Genomic DNA, 14,855 nt, shown 5'->3' on the forward strand with positions numbered 1-14,855 from the left:
TATATGTATACAAACACATATGATATACATATCTCAAAAAGGCCAACCATATAGCAAGGGAAGTCTGCGGAACCCTCTGTAACATTTTACATGGGAAGAGGATCTGTACTTGAATAGACATATATAATGTACAAATGAACCAGATTGTGTACACCTAGGACAAACAATATTCTAAGCTTTACCCCAATTAAAACACTTTTAAAAACCAAGAAGAAATAATGACACATAAACTTGTGGGGGTTTCTCCACGCACATTCCAATGGAATTTACAACCTAGGAACACGACTTCCAGAAAGGCTCTGCTGCCCTACTACCCAGATTTGGGAATGGAGAAATGCTGCCTCCTTGAGGCCACTTCCCACAACAGCAGCTTTAAACCCATTGCTAAAGGTCACTAAATATTCACCAAACTTGCAGTTCGGGAAATGACACCTGCTCTCTAAAAAAACGCTGGGGTGGAAAATCGACCAAATAATTCAAAAGAGGGCAACCTTCAAAGAAGACAATTTCAAGAGTTATATTGTACTGCCAATTGTTTCCTTTTTTTAACAGAAAAGAAAACGGCGGAGAAAAATGATGAGTTTTACGAATTTTCAAAGACATGCAAACCCAAATTACAAAAACCTATCAGCTCACAGCAGCCAGAAGGGCCATTAGCATAAATGCTGTAAACAATAAATGCTGAAGCGATTGTGGAGAAATGCGTACCCTCGACTCTAAGGGGGACGTGGTAAGAGCCACTAATGAAAACACAAAGAGGGTGCTTTGAAAAGGGAAACACGGTGCTACCAGTCAATCAATCACACCCACTGCTGGGCCTATCACCTGAGAACATGAGAATCCAAAAGTCACAGGCTGGCAAACCTGCACTCCAACAATATTTACCATAGCCAACACTTGGAAGCAATGAAAATGTCCATCAACCGAGGAATGCACAAAGAAGAAGTGGTCCACGTACACAGTGGAAAATTACTCCAATAAAAAATAAAAATTAAATTTAAAAATCCAACAAAAGTAAGGAGACATCAGCTTGTGTGGGTTTGTCCGGGCACACTCCACTCTAATTTATAACCGAGAAACACCACAGGCCGCAAGGGCTTTTCCCTAGTTACCAGGGTGGGAAACATAGAAAGGCTGCCGCCCTCTGGCAGTTAGCTGCAAAAGCAGTTTTAAAGCCTGTGCTAATGGTCATTTCATAGGAACAAGTACTGCAGAACTGTAAATGAAACCTGCCCTCAAAATGTCTTCAGGGAGGTAATGGCCAAAACATTTCAAAAGGTGACACGTACTTTAAGAGAACACTTTGAAGAACTAAGGGGTAATCACTGCTTGAAAAATAAAAAGGACATGCCTTAAAGCTCAATTTCAACGGATTATGAGGCACATGCGAATTCAACCACAAAGAGGTATCAGCTCACACTTGTCAGAATAACCATGAGCAAGAAAACTACAAACAATAAATGCTGAAGGTGTTGTGGAGAAATGCATACCCTCAACTTCAAGGGGGACGTAAGTTGGAAAGGGCCACGAATGAGAACAGAATGGAGGTGCCTTAAAAAGGTAAACATTGAGCTACCATATGATCCAGCAGGCCCACTCCTCCACCTATAATCTAAGAAGAGAGAATTGGAAAGACACAGGCAGGCAAATCTGCATTGCCCAGTATTACAATAGCCAAGATATGGAAGTAACCAAAAAGACCACCAACAGATGGGTGGGCAAAGAAGAACTCCTCCATGTACAGATGGAATATTCGCTAGTGAAAAAAATGAAACAATGCCATTTGCAGCACCATAGATGAGTCTAGACGTAATCACGCCACGTGTAGTAAGTGAGAAAGCAAAAGGCACATATCCTATCATATCACTTTCAGGAGTTACTTAAAAATTGATACCAATGAAGATATTTCCACAGAGAAAGGCAATCACAGATTCATTAAAAAACTTATGGTTCACCAAATAGAAAGGGATGAGGATTGGATACATTACCATATTGGGGTTAACAGAGATATACAAACCATGTGAAATATATAACCACCAAAGACGTACGGAAGACCAGGAGAAGACTGCTCAACATTGTGTCATAACCTACATTGGCAAAGGATGCGAGGAAGAATAGATACACGTATATGTGTGAAAGAACCACATCTTGCACACCTAGAACAAACAAACCATTGTAATCAAATTTGCTGGGATAAAAAATAAAAAGTAAATTACAAATATGAACAAGAAGTAATGAGACATAAAGTTAAAGGGCTTTTTCCTGGCACATTCCATTCTAATATACACCCTAGAACACCACTTCCATTAAGGCTCTGTTTCCCTAGTAACCAAATTTGGTAAAGGAGAAATGCGGCCACCTAGTGGCTGTTTCCTGCAAGAGCAGCTTTAAAGTCACAGCTAATGGTCACTTAACATTCACAAGGACTCAGGGCTGTAAAGGACACTTGCCCTAAATATTGGTGCTGAAGTAGTGAATGGACAAAAAATTCAAAACAGGCAAATGTTTCAAGAAGAGATTAGGAAGAGTTAAGTTTTCCTCACACTCTTTTTAAAAAAAAGGAAAATGGATAAAAGTTCAACCTCAGGGAGTGTTAGACGCATGCAATCTAATCTACAAAAAGTTTCAACTTACACCAGTCGACTGACCATCAGCAAAAAGTCTACAAACAATAAATGCTGAAGTGGTTTTAGAGAAATGTGTACCCTCTGCCTGCTGGTGAGACGTAAATAGGTAACAGCCAATAATGAGAACAGAAAGGAACTGTGTTTGAAAGTAAAAATGGAGGTACTATTCAATCCAGCAGGCACACCATTGGACCTCTCACCTGAGAAGACAAGAATCGAGAAGACACAGGCCGCAAAAGCTGCAGTGCAGCCTTATTCACCATAGCCAAGACAGTGAAGCAATCAAAATGTCCAACAACAGGTAAATGGATAAAGAAGAAGTGGTCCATGTACACAATGGAATATTAGCCATGGAAGACAATGAACCATTGCTCTTTGAGGCACCACAAATGAGTCTGGAGATAATCATGAAAGATGAGGTAAGTTGGAAAGCAAAAGACCTGTTTTCTATGGTAGCACTTATAGGCGTTACCTAATAACTGACACAAATGAACATATCTCCACAGAGAAAGACACTCTGATTTAGAAAACAAACTATGCTCATCTAAAACGACAGGTGGGGGGAATGGATAAATTAAGGTTAGTGTTACTATATGTATACAAACACATATGATATACATATCTCAAAAAGGCCAACCATATAGCAAGGGAAGTCTGCGGAACCCTCTGTAACATTTTACATGGGAAGAGGATCTGTACTTGAATAGACATATATAATGTACAAATGAACCAGATTGTGTACACCTAGGACAAACAATATTCTAAGCTTTACCCCAATTAAAACACTTTTAAAAACCAAGAAGAAATAATGACACATAAACTTATGGGGGTTTCTCCACGCACATTCCAATGGAATTTACAACCTAGGAACACGACTTCCAGAAAGGCTCTGCTGCCCTACTACCCAGATTTGGGAATGGAGAAATGCTGCCTCCTTGAGGCCACTTCCCACAACAGCAGCTTTAAACCCATTGCTAAAGGTCACTAAATATTCACCAAACTTGCAGTTCGGGAAATGACACCTGCTCTCTAAAAAAACGCTGGGGTGGAAAATCGACCAAATAATTCAAAAGAGGGCAACCTTCAAAGAAGACAATTTCAAGAGTTATATTGTACTGCCAATTGTTTCCTTTTTTTAACAGAAAAGAAAACGGCGGAGAAAAATGATGAGTTTTACGAATTTTCAAAGACATGCAAACCCAAATTACAAAAACCTATCAGCTCACAGCAGCCAGAAGGGCCATTAGCATCAATGCTGTAAACAATAAATGCTGAAGCGATTGTGGAGAAATGCGTACCCTCGACTCTAAGGGGGACGTGGTAAGAGCCACTAATGAAAACACAAAGAGGGTGCTTTGAAAAGGGAAACACGGTGCTACCAGTCAATCAATCACACCCACTGCTGGGCCTATCACCTGAGAAAATGAGAATCAAAAAGTCACAGGCTGGCAATCCTGCACTCCAACAATATTTACCATAGCCAACACTTGGAAGCAATGAAAATGTCCATCAACCGAGGAATGCACAAAGAAGAAGTGGTCCACGTACACAGTGGAAAATTACTCCAATAAAAAATAAAAATTAAATTTAAAAATCCAACAAAAGTAAGGAGACATCAGCTTGTGTGGGTTTGTCCGGGCACACTCCACTCTAATTTATAACCGAGAAACACCACAGGCCGCAAGGGCTTTTCCCTAGTTACCAGGGTGGGGAACATAGAAAGGCTGCCGCCCTCTGGCAGTTACCTGCAAAAGCAGTTTTAAAGCCTGTGCTAATGGTCATTTCATAGGAACAAGTACTGCAGAACTGTAAATGAAACCTGCCCTCAAAATGTCTTCAGGGAGGTAACGGCCAAAACATTTCAAAAGGTGACACGTACTTTAAGAGAACACTTTGAAGAACTAAGGGGTAATCACTGCTTGAAAAATAAAAAGGACATGCCTTAAAGCTCAATTTCAACGGATTATGAGGCACATGCGAATTCAACCACAAAGAGGTATCAGCTCACACTTGTCAGAATAACCATGAGCAAGAAAACTACAAAGAATAAATGCTGAAGGTGTTGTGGAGAAATGCATACCCTCAACTTCAAGGGGGACGTAAGTTGGAAAGGGCCACGAATGAGAATAGAATGGAGGTGCCTTAAAAATATAAACATTGAGCTACCATATGATCCAGCAGGCCCACTCCTCCACCTATAATCTAAGAAGAGAGAATTGGAAAGACACAGGCAGGCAAATCTGCATTGCCCAGTATTACAATAGCCAAGATATGGAAGTAACCAAAAAGACCACCAACAGATGGGTGGGCAAAGAAGAACTCCTCCATGTACAGATGGAATATTCGCTAGTGAAAAAATGAAACAATGCCATTTGCAGCACCATAGATGAGTCTAGATGTAATCACGCCACGTGTAGTAAGTGAGAAAGCAAAAGGCACATATCCTATCATATCACTTTCAGGAGTTACTTAAAAATTGATACCAATGAAGATATTTCCACAGAGAAAGGCAATCACAGATTCATTAAAAAACTTATGGTTCACCAAATAGAAAGGGATGAGGATTGGATACATTACCATATTGGGGTTAACAGAGATATACAAACCATGTGAAATATATAACCACCAAAGACGTACGGAAGACCAGGAGAAGACTGCTCAACCTTGTGTCATAACCTACATTGGCAAAGGATGCGAGGAAGAATAGATACACGTATATGTGTGAAAGAACCACATCTTGCACACCTAGAACAAACAAACCATTGTAATCAAATTTGCTGGGATAAAAAATAAAAAGTAAATTACAAATATGAACAAGAAGTAATGAGACATAAAGTTAAAGGGCTTTTTCCTGGCACATTCCATTCTAATATACACCCTAGAACACCACTTCCATTAAGGCTCTGTTTCCCTAGTAACCAAATTTGGTAAAGGAGAAATGCTGCCAACCTTGTGGCCGTATCCTGCAAGAGCAGCTTTAAAGTCACAGCTAATGGTCACTTAACATTCACAAGAATTCAGGGCTGTAAAGGACACTTGCCCTAAATATTTGTGCTGAAGTAGGGAATGGACAAAATATTCAAAACAGGCAAATATTGCAAGAAGAGATTATGAAGAGTTAAGTTTTATTCACACTCTTTTTAAAAAAAAGGAAAATGGATAAAAGCTCAACCTCAGGGAGTGTTAGACGCATGCAATCTAATCTACAAAAAGTTTCAACTTACACCAGTCGACTGACCATCAGCAAAAAGTCTACAAACAATAAATGCTGAAGGGGTTTTAGAGAACTGTGTACCCTCTGCCTGCTGGTGAGACGTAAAGGGGTAACAGCCAATAATGAGAACAGAAAGGAGCTGTGTTTAAAAGTAAAAATGGAGGTACTATTCAATCCAGCAGGCGCACCATTGGACCTCTCACCTGAGAAGACAAGAATCGAGAAGACACAGGCCGCAAAAGCTGCAGTGCAGCCTTATTCACAATAGCCAAGACAGTGAAGCAATCAAAATGTCCAACAACAGGTAAATGGATAAAGAAGAAGTGGTCCATGTACACAATGGAATATTAGCCATGGAAGACAATGAACCATTGCTCTTTGAGGCACCACAAATGAGTCTGGAGATAATCATGAAAGATGAGGTAAGTTGGAAAGCAAAAGACCTGTGTTCTATGATAGCACTTATAGGCGTTATCTAATAACTGACACAAATGAACATATTTCCACAGAGAAAGACACTCACAGATTTAGAAAACAAACTATGCTCATCTAAAACGACAGGTGGGGGGAATGGATAAATTAAGGTTAGTGTTACTATATGTATACAAACACATATGATATACATATCTCAAAAAGGCCAACCATATAGCAAGGGAAGTCTGCGGAACCCTCTGTAACATTTTACATGGGAAGAGGATCTGTACTTGAATAGACATATATAATGTACAAATGAACCAGATTGTGTACACCTAGGACAAACAATATTCTAAGCTTTACCCCAATTAAAACACTTTTAAAAACCAAGAAGAAATAATGACACATAAACTTATGGGGGTTTCTCCACGCACATTCCAATGGAATTTACAACCTAGGAACACGACTTCCAGAAAGGCTCTGCTGCCCTACTACCCAGATTTGGGAATGGAGAAATGCTGCCTCCTTGAGGCCACTTCCCACAACAGCAGCTTTAAACCCATTGCTAAAGGTCACTAAATATTCACCAAACTTGCAGTTCGGGAAATGACACCTGCTCTCTAAAAAAACGCTGGGGTGGAAAATCGACCAAATAATTCAAAAGAGGGCAACCTTCAAAGAAGACAATTTCAAGAGTTATATTGTACTGCCAATTGTTTCCTTTTTTTAACAGGAAAGAAAACGGCGGAGAAAAATGATGAGTTTTACGAATTTTCAAAGACATGCAAACCCAAATTACAAAAACCTATCAGCTCACAGCAGCCAGAAGGGCCATTAGCATAAATGCTGTAAACAATAAATGCTGAAGCGATTGTGGAGAAATGCGTACCCTCGACTCTAAGGGGGACGTGGTAAGAGCCACTAATGAAAACACAAAGAGGGTGCTTTGAAAAGGGAAACACGGTGCTACCAGTCAATCAATCACACCCACTGCTGGGCCTATCACCTGAGAAAATGAGAATCAAAAAGTCACAGGCTGGCAATCCTGCACTCCAACAATATTTACCATAGCCAACACCTGGAAGCAATGAAAATGTCCATCAACCGAGGAATGCACAAAGAAGAAGTGGTCCACGTACACAGTGGAAAATTACTCCAATAAAAAATAAAAATTAAATTTAAAAACCCAACAAAAGTACGGAGACATCAGCTTGTGTGGGTTTGTCCGGGCACACTCCACTCTAATTTATAACCGAGAAACACCACAGGCCGCAAGGGCTTTTCCCTAGTTACCAGGGTGGGAAACATAGAAAGGCTGCCGCCCTCTGGCAGTTAGCTGCAAAAGCAGTTTTAAAGCCTGTGCTAATGGTCATTTCATAGGAACAAGTACTGCAGAACTGTAAATGAAACCTGCCCTCAAAATGTCTTCAGGGAGGTAATGGCCAAAACATTTCAAAAGGTGACACGTACTTTAAGAGAACACTTTGAAGAACTAAGGGGTAATCACTGCTTGAAAAATAAAAAGGACATGCCTTAAAGCTCAATTTCAACGGATTATGAGGCACATGCGAATTCAACCACAAAGAGGTATCAGCTCACACTTGTCAGAATAACCATGAGCAAGAAAACTACAAACAATAAATGCTGAAGGTGTTGTGGAGAAATGCATACCCTCAACTTCAAGGGGGACGTAAGTTGGAAAGGGCCACGAATGAGAACAGAATGGAGGTGCCTTAAAAATATAAACATTGAGCTACCATATGATCCAGCAGGCCCACTCCTCCACCTATAATCTAAGAAGAGAGAATTGGAAAGACACAGGCAGGCAAATCTGCATTGCCCAGTATTACAATAGCCAAGATATGGAAGTAACCAAAAAGACCACCAACAGATGGGTGGGCAAAGAAGAACTCCTCCATGTACAGATGGAATATTCGCTAGTGAAAAAATGAAACAATGCCATTTGCAGTACCATAGATGAGTCTAGTCGTAATCACGCCACGTGTAGTAAGTGAGAAAGCAAAAGGCACATATACTATCATATCACTTTCAGGAGTTACTTAAAAATTGATACCAATGAAGATATTTCCACAGAGAAAGGCAATCACAGATTCATTAAAAAACTTATGGTTCACCAAATAGAAAGGGATGAGGATTGGATACATTACCATATTGGGGTTAACAGAGATATACAAACCATGTGAAATATATAACCACCAAAGACGTACGGAAGACCAGGAGAAGACTGCTCAACATTGTGTCATAACCTACATTGGCAAAGGATGCGAGGAAGAATAGATACACGTATATGTGTGAAAGAACCACATCTTGCACACCTAGAACAAACAAACCATTGTAATCAAATTTGCTGGGATAAAAAATAAAAAGTAAATTACAAATATGAACAAGAAGTAATGAGACATAAAGTTAAAGGGCTTTTTCCTGGCACATTCCATTCTAATATACACCCTAGAACACCACTTCCATTAAGGCTCTGTTTCCCTAGTAACCAAATTTGGTAAAGGAGAAATGCTGCCACCTAGTGGCCGTTTCCTGCAAGAGCAGCTTTAAAGTCACAGCTAATGGTCACTTAACATTCACAAGGACTCAGGGCTGTAAAGGACACTTGCCCTAAATATTTGTGCTGAAGTAGTGAATGGACAAAAAATTCAAAACAGGCAAATGTTTCAAGAAGAGATTATGAAGAGTTAAGTTTTACTCACACTCTTTTTAAAAAAAAGGAAAATGGATAAAAGTTCAACCTCAGGGAGTGTTAGACGCATGCAATCTAATCTACAAAAAGTTTCAACTTACACCAGTCGACTGACCATCAGCAAAAAGTCTACAAACAATAAATGCTGAAGTGGTTTTAGAGAAATGTGTACCCTCTGCCTGCTGGTGAGACGTAAAGAGGTAACAGCCAATAATGAGAACAGAAAGGAACTGTGTTTAAAAGTAAAAATGGAGGTACTATTCAATCCAGCAGGCACACCATTGGACCTCTCACCTGAGAAGACAAGAATCGAGAAGACACAGGCCGCAAAAGCTGCAGTGCAGCCTTATTCACCATAGCCAAGACAGTGAAGCAATCAAAATGTCCAACAACAGGTAAATGGATAAAGAAGAAGTGGTCCATGTACACAATGGAATATTAGCCATGGAAGACAATGAACCATTGCTCTTTGAGGCACCACAAATGAGTCTGGAGATAATCATGAAAGATGAGGTAAGTTGGAAAGCAAAAGACCTGTTTTCTATGGTAGCACTTATAGGCGTTACCTAATAACTGACACAAATGAACATATCTCCACAGAGAAAGACACTCTGATTTAGAAAACAAACTATGCTCATCTAAAACGACAGGTGGGGGGAATGGATAAATTAAGATTAGTGTTACTATATGTATACAAACACATATGATATACATATCTCAAAAAGACCAACCATATAGCAAGGGAAGTCTGCGGAACCCTCTGTAACATTTTACATGGGAAGAGGATCTGTACTTGAATAGACATATATAATGTACAAACGAACCAGATTGTGTACACCTAGGACAAACAATATTCTAAGCTTTACCCCAATTAAAACACTTTTAAAAACCAAGAAGAAATAATGACACATAAACTTATGGGGGTTTCTCCACGCACATTCCAATGGAATTTACAACCTAGGAACACGACTTCCAGAAAGGCTCTGCTGCCCTACTACCCAGATTTGGGAATGGAGAAATGCTGCCTCCTTGAGGCCACTTCCCACAACAGCAGCTTTAAACCCATTGCTAAAGGTCACTAAATATTCACCAAACTTGCAGTTCGGGAAATGACACCTGCTCTCTAAAAAAACGCTGGGGTGGAAAATCGACCAAATAATTCAAAAGAGGGCAACCTTCAAAGAAGACAATTTCAAGAGTTATATTGTACTGCCAATTGTTTCCTTTTTTTAACAGAAAAGAAAACGGCGGAGAAAAATGATGAGTTTTACGAATTTTCAAAGACATGCAAACCCAAATTACAAAAACCTATCAGCTCACAGCAGCCAGAAGGGCCATTAGCATAAATGCTGTAAACAATAAATGCTGAAGCGATTGTGGAGAAATGCGTACCCTCGACTCTAAGGGGGACGTGGTAAGAGCCACTAATGAAAACACAAAGAGGGTGCTTTGAAAAGGGAAACACGGTGCTACCAGTCAATCAATCACACCCACTGCTGGGCCTATCACCTGAGAAAATGAGAATCAAAAAGTCACAGGCTGGCAATCCTGCACTCCAACAATATTTACCATAGCCAACACTTGGAAGCAATGAAAATGTCCATCAACCGAGGAATGCACAAAGAAGAAGTGGTCCACGTACACAGTGGAAAATTACTCCAATAAAAAATAAAAATTAAATTTAAAAATCCAACAAAAGTAAGGAGACATCAGCTTGTGTGGGTTTGTCCGGGCACACTCCACTCTAATTTATAACCGAGAAACACCACAGGCCGCAAGGGCTTTTCCCTAGTTACCAGGGTGGGAAACATAGAAAGGCTGCCGCCCTCTGGCAGTTAGCTGCAAAAGCAGTTTTAAAGCCTGTGCTAATGGTCATTTCATAGGAACAAGTACTGCAGAACTGTAAATGCAACCTGCCCTCAAAATGTCTTCAGGGAGGTAATGGCCAAAACATTTCAAAAGGTGACACGTACTTTAAGAGAACACTTTGAAGAACTAAGGGGTAATCACTGCTTGAAAAATAAAAAGGACATGCCTTAAAGCTCAATTTCAACGGATTATGAGGCACATGCGAATTCAACCACAAAGAGGTATCAGCTCACACTTGTCAGAATAACCATGAGCAAGAAAACTACAAACAATAAATGCTGAAGGTGTTGTGGAGAAATGCATACCCTCAACTTCAAGGGGGACGTAAGTTGGAAAGGGCCACGAATAAGAACAGAATGGAGGTGCCTTAAAAAGGGAAACATTGAGCTACCATATGATCCAGCAGGCCCACTCCTCCACCTATAATCTAAGAAGAGAGAATTGGAAAGACACAGGCAGGCAAATCTGCATTGCCCAGTATTACAATAGCCAAGATATGGAAGTAACCAAAAAGACCACCAACAGATGGGTGGGCAAAGAAGAACTCCTCCATGTACAGATGGAATATTCGCTAGTGAAAAAAATGAAACAATGCCATTTGCAGCACCATAGATGAGTCTAGACGTAATCACGCCACGTGTAGTAAGTGAGAAAGCAAAAGGCACATATCCTATCATATCACTTTCAGGAGTTACTTAAAAATTGATACCAATGAAGATATTTCCACAGAGAAAGGCAATCACAGATTCATTAAAAAACTTATGGTTCACCAAATAGAAAGGGATGAGGATTGGATACATTACCATATTGGGGTTAACAGAGATATACAAACCATGTGAAATATATAACCACCAAAGACGTACGGAAGACCAGGAGAAGACTGCTCAACATTGTGTCATAACCTACATTGGCAAAGGATGCGAGGAAGAATAGATACACGTATATGTGTGAAAGAACCACATCTTGCACACCTAGAACAAACAAACCATTGTAATCAAATTTGCTGGGATAAAAAATAAAAAGTAAATTACAAATATGAACAAGAAGTAATGAGACATAAAGTTAAAGGGCTTTTTCCTGGCACATTCCATTCTAATATACACCCTAGAACACCACTTCCATTAAGGCTCTGTTTCCCTAGTAACCAAATTTGGTAAAGGAGAAATGCTGCCACCTAGTGGCCGTTTCCTGCAAGAGCAGCTTTAAAGTCACAGCTAATGGTCACTTAACATTCACAAGGACTCAGGGCTGTAAAGGACACTTGCCCTAAATATTTGTGCTGAAGTAGTGAATGGACAAAAAATTCAAAACAGGCAAATGTTTCAAGAAGAGATTATGAAGAGTTAAGTTTTACTCACACTCTTTTTAAAAAAAAGGAAAATGGATAAAAGTTCAACCTCAGGGAGTGTTAGACGCATGCAATCTAATCTACAAAAAGTTTCAACTTACACCAGTCGACTGACCATCAGCAAAAAGTCTACAAACAATAAATGCTGAAGTGGTTTTAGAGAAATGTGTACCCTCTGCCTGCTGGTGAGACGTAAAGAGGTAACAGCCAATAATGAGAACAGAAAGGAACTGTGTTTAAAAGTAAAAATGGAGGTACTATTCAATCCAGCAGGCACACCATTGGACCTCTCACCTGAGAAGACAAGAATCGAGAAGACACAGGCCGCAAAAGCTGCAGTGCAGCCTTATTCACCATAGCCAAGACAGTGAAGCAATCAAAATGTCCAACAACAGGTAAATGGATAAAGAAGAAGTGGTCCATGTACACAATGGAATATTAGCCATGGAAGACAATGAACCATTGCTCTTTGAGGCACCACAAATGAGTCTGGAGATAATCATGAAAGATGAGGTAAGTTGGAAAGCAAAAGACCTGTTTTCTATGGTAGCACTTATAGGCGTTACCTAATAACTGACACAAATGAACATATCTCCACAGAGAAAGACACTCTGATTTAGAAAACAAACTATGCTCATCTAAAACGACAGGTGGGGGGAATGGATAAATTAAGATTAGTGTTACTATATGTATACAAACACATATGATATACATATCTCAAAAAGACCAACCATATAGCAAGGGAAGTCTGCGGAACCCTCTGTAACATTTTACATGGGAAGAGGATCTGTACTTGAATAGACATATATAATGTACAAACGAACCAGATTGTGTACACCTAGGACAAACAATATTCTAAGCTTTACCCCAATTAAAACACTTTTAAAAACCAAGAAGAAATAATGACACATAAACTTATGGGGGTTTCTCCACGCACATTCCAATGGAATTTACAACCTAGGAACACGACTTCCAGAAAGGCTCTGCTGCCCTACTACCCAGATTTGGGAATGGAGAAATGCTGCCTCCTTGAGGCCACTTCCCACAACAGCAGCTTTAAACCCATTGCTAAAGGTCACTAAATATTCACCAAACTTGCAGTTCGGGAAATGACACCTGCTCTCTAAAAAAACGCTGGGGTGGAAAATCGACCAAATAATTCAAAAGAGGGCAACCTTCAAAGAAGACAATTTCAAGAGTTATATTGTACTGCCAATTGTTTCCTTTTTTTAACAGAAAAGAAAACGGCGGAGAAAAATGATGAGTTTTACGAATTTTCAAAGACATGCAAACCCAAATTACAAAAACCTATCAGCTCACAGCAGCCAGAAGGGCCATTAGCATAAATGCTGTAAACAATAAATGCTGAAGCGATTGTGGAGAAATGCGTACCCTCGACTCTAAGGGGGACGTGGTAAGAGCCACTAATGAAAACACAAAGAGGGTGCTTTGAAAAGGGAAACACGGTGCTACCAGTCAATCAATCACACCCACTGCTGGGCCTATCACCTGAGAAAATGAGAATCAAAAAGTCACAGGCTGGCAATCCTGCACTCCAACAATATTTACCATAGCCAACACTTGGAAGCAATGAAAATGTCCATCAACCGAGGAATGCACAAAGAAGAAGTGGTCCACGTACACAGTGGAAAATTACTCCAATAAAAAATAAAAATTAAATTTAAAAATCCAACAAAAGTAAGGAGACATCAGCTTGTGTGGGTTTGTCCGGGCACACTCCACTCTAATTTATAACCGAGAAACACCACAGGCCGCAAGGGCTTTTCCCTAGTTACCAGGGTGGGAAACATAGAAAGGCTGCCGCCCTCTGGCAGTTAGCTGCAAAAGCAGTTTTAAAGCCTGTGCTAATGGTCATTTCATAGGAACAAGTACTGCAGAACTGTAAATGCAACCTGCCCTCAAAATGTCTTCAGGGAGGTAATGGCCAAAACATTTCAAAAGGTGACACGTACTTTAAGAGAACACTTTGAAGAACTAAGGGGTAATCACTGCTTGAAAAATAAAAAGGACATGCCTTAAAGCTCAATTTCAACGGATTATGAGGCACATGCGAATTCAACCACAAAGAGGTATCAGCTCACACTTGTCAGAATAACCATGAGCAAGAAAACTACAAACAATAAATGCTGAAGGTGTTGTGGAGAAATGCATACCCTCAACTTCAAGGGGGACGTAAGTTGGAAAGGGCCACGAATAAGAACAGAATGGAGGTGCCTTAAAAAGGTAAACATTGAGCTACCATATGATCCAGCAGGCCCACTCCTCCACCTATAATCTAAGAAGAGAGAATTGGAAAGACACAGGCAGGCAAATCTGCATTGCCCAGTATTACAATAGCCAAGATATGGAAGTAACCAAAAAGACCACCAACAGATGGGTGGGCAAAGAAGAACTCCTCCATGTACAGATGGAATATTCGCTAGTGAAAAAAATGAAACAATGCCATTTGCAGCACCATAGATGAGTCTAGACGTAATCACGCCACGTGTAGTAAGTGAGAAAGCAAAAGGCACATATCCTATCATATCACTTTCAGGAGTTACTTAAAAATTGATACCAATGAAGATATTTCCACAGAGAAAGGCAATCACAGATTCATTAAAAAACTTATGGTTCACCAAATAGAAAGGGATGAGGATTGGATACATT

This window comes from Balaenoptera borealis, assembly GCF_965194805.1.
Source record: "Balaenoptera borealis genome assembly, chromosome: 9".
NCBI lineage: Eukaryota > Metazoa > Chordata > Mammalia > Artiodactyla > Balaenopteridae > Balaenoptera > Balaenoptera borealis.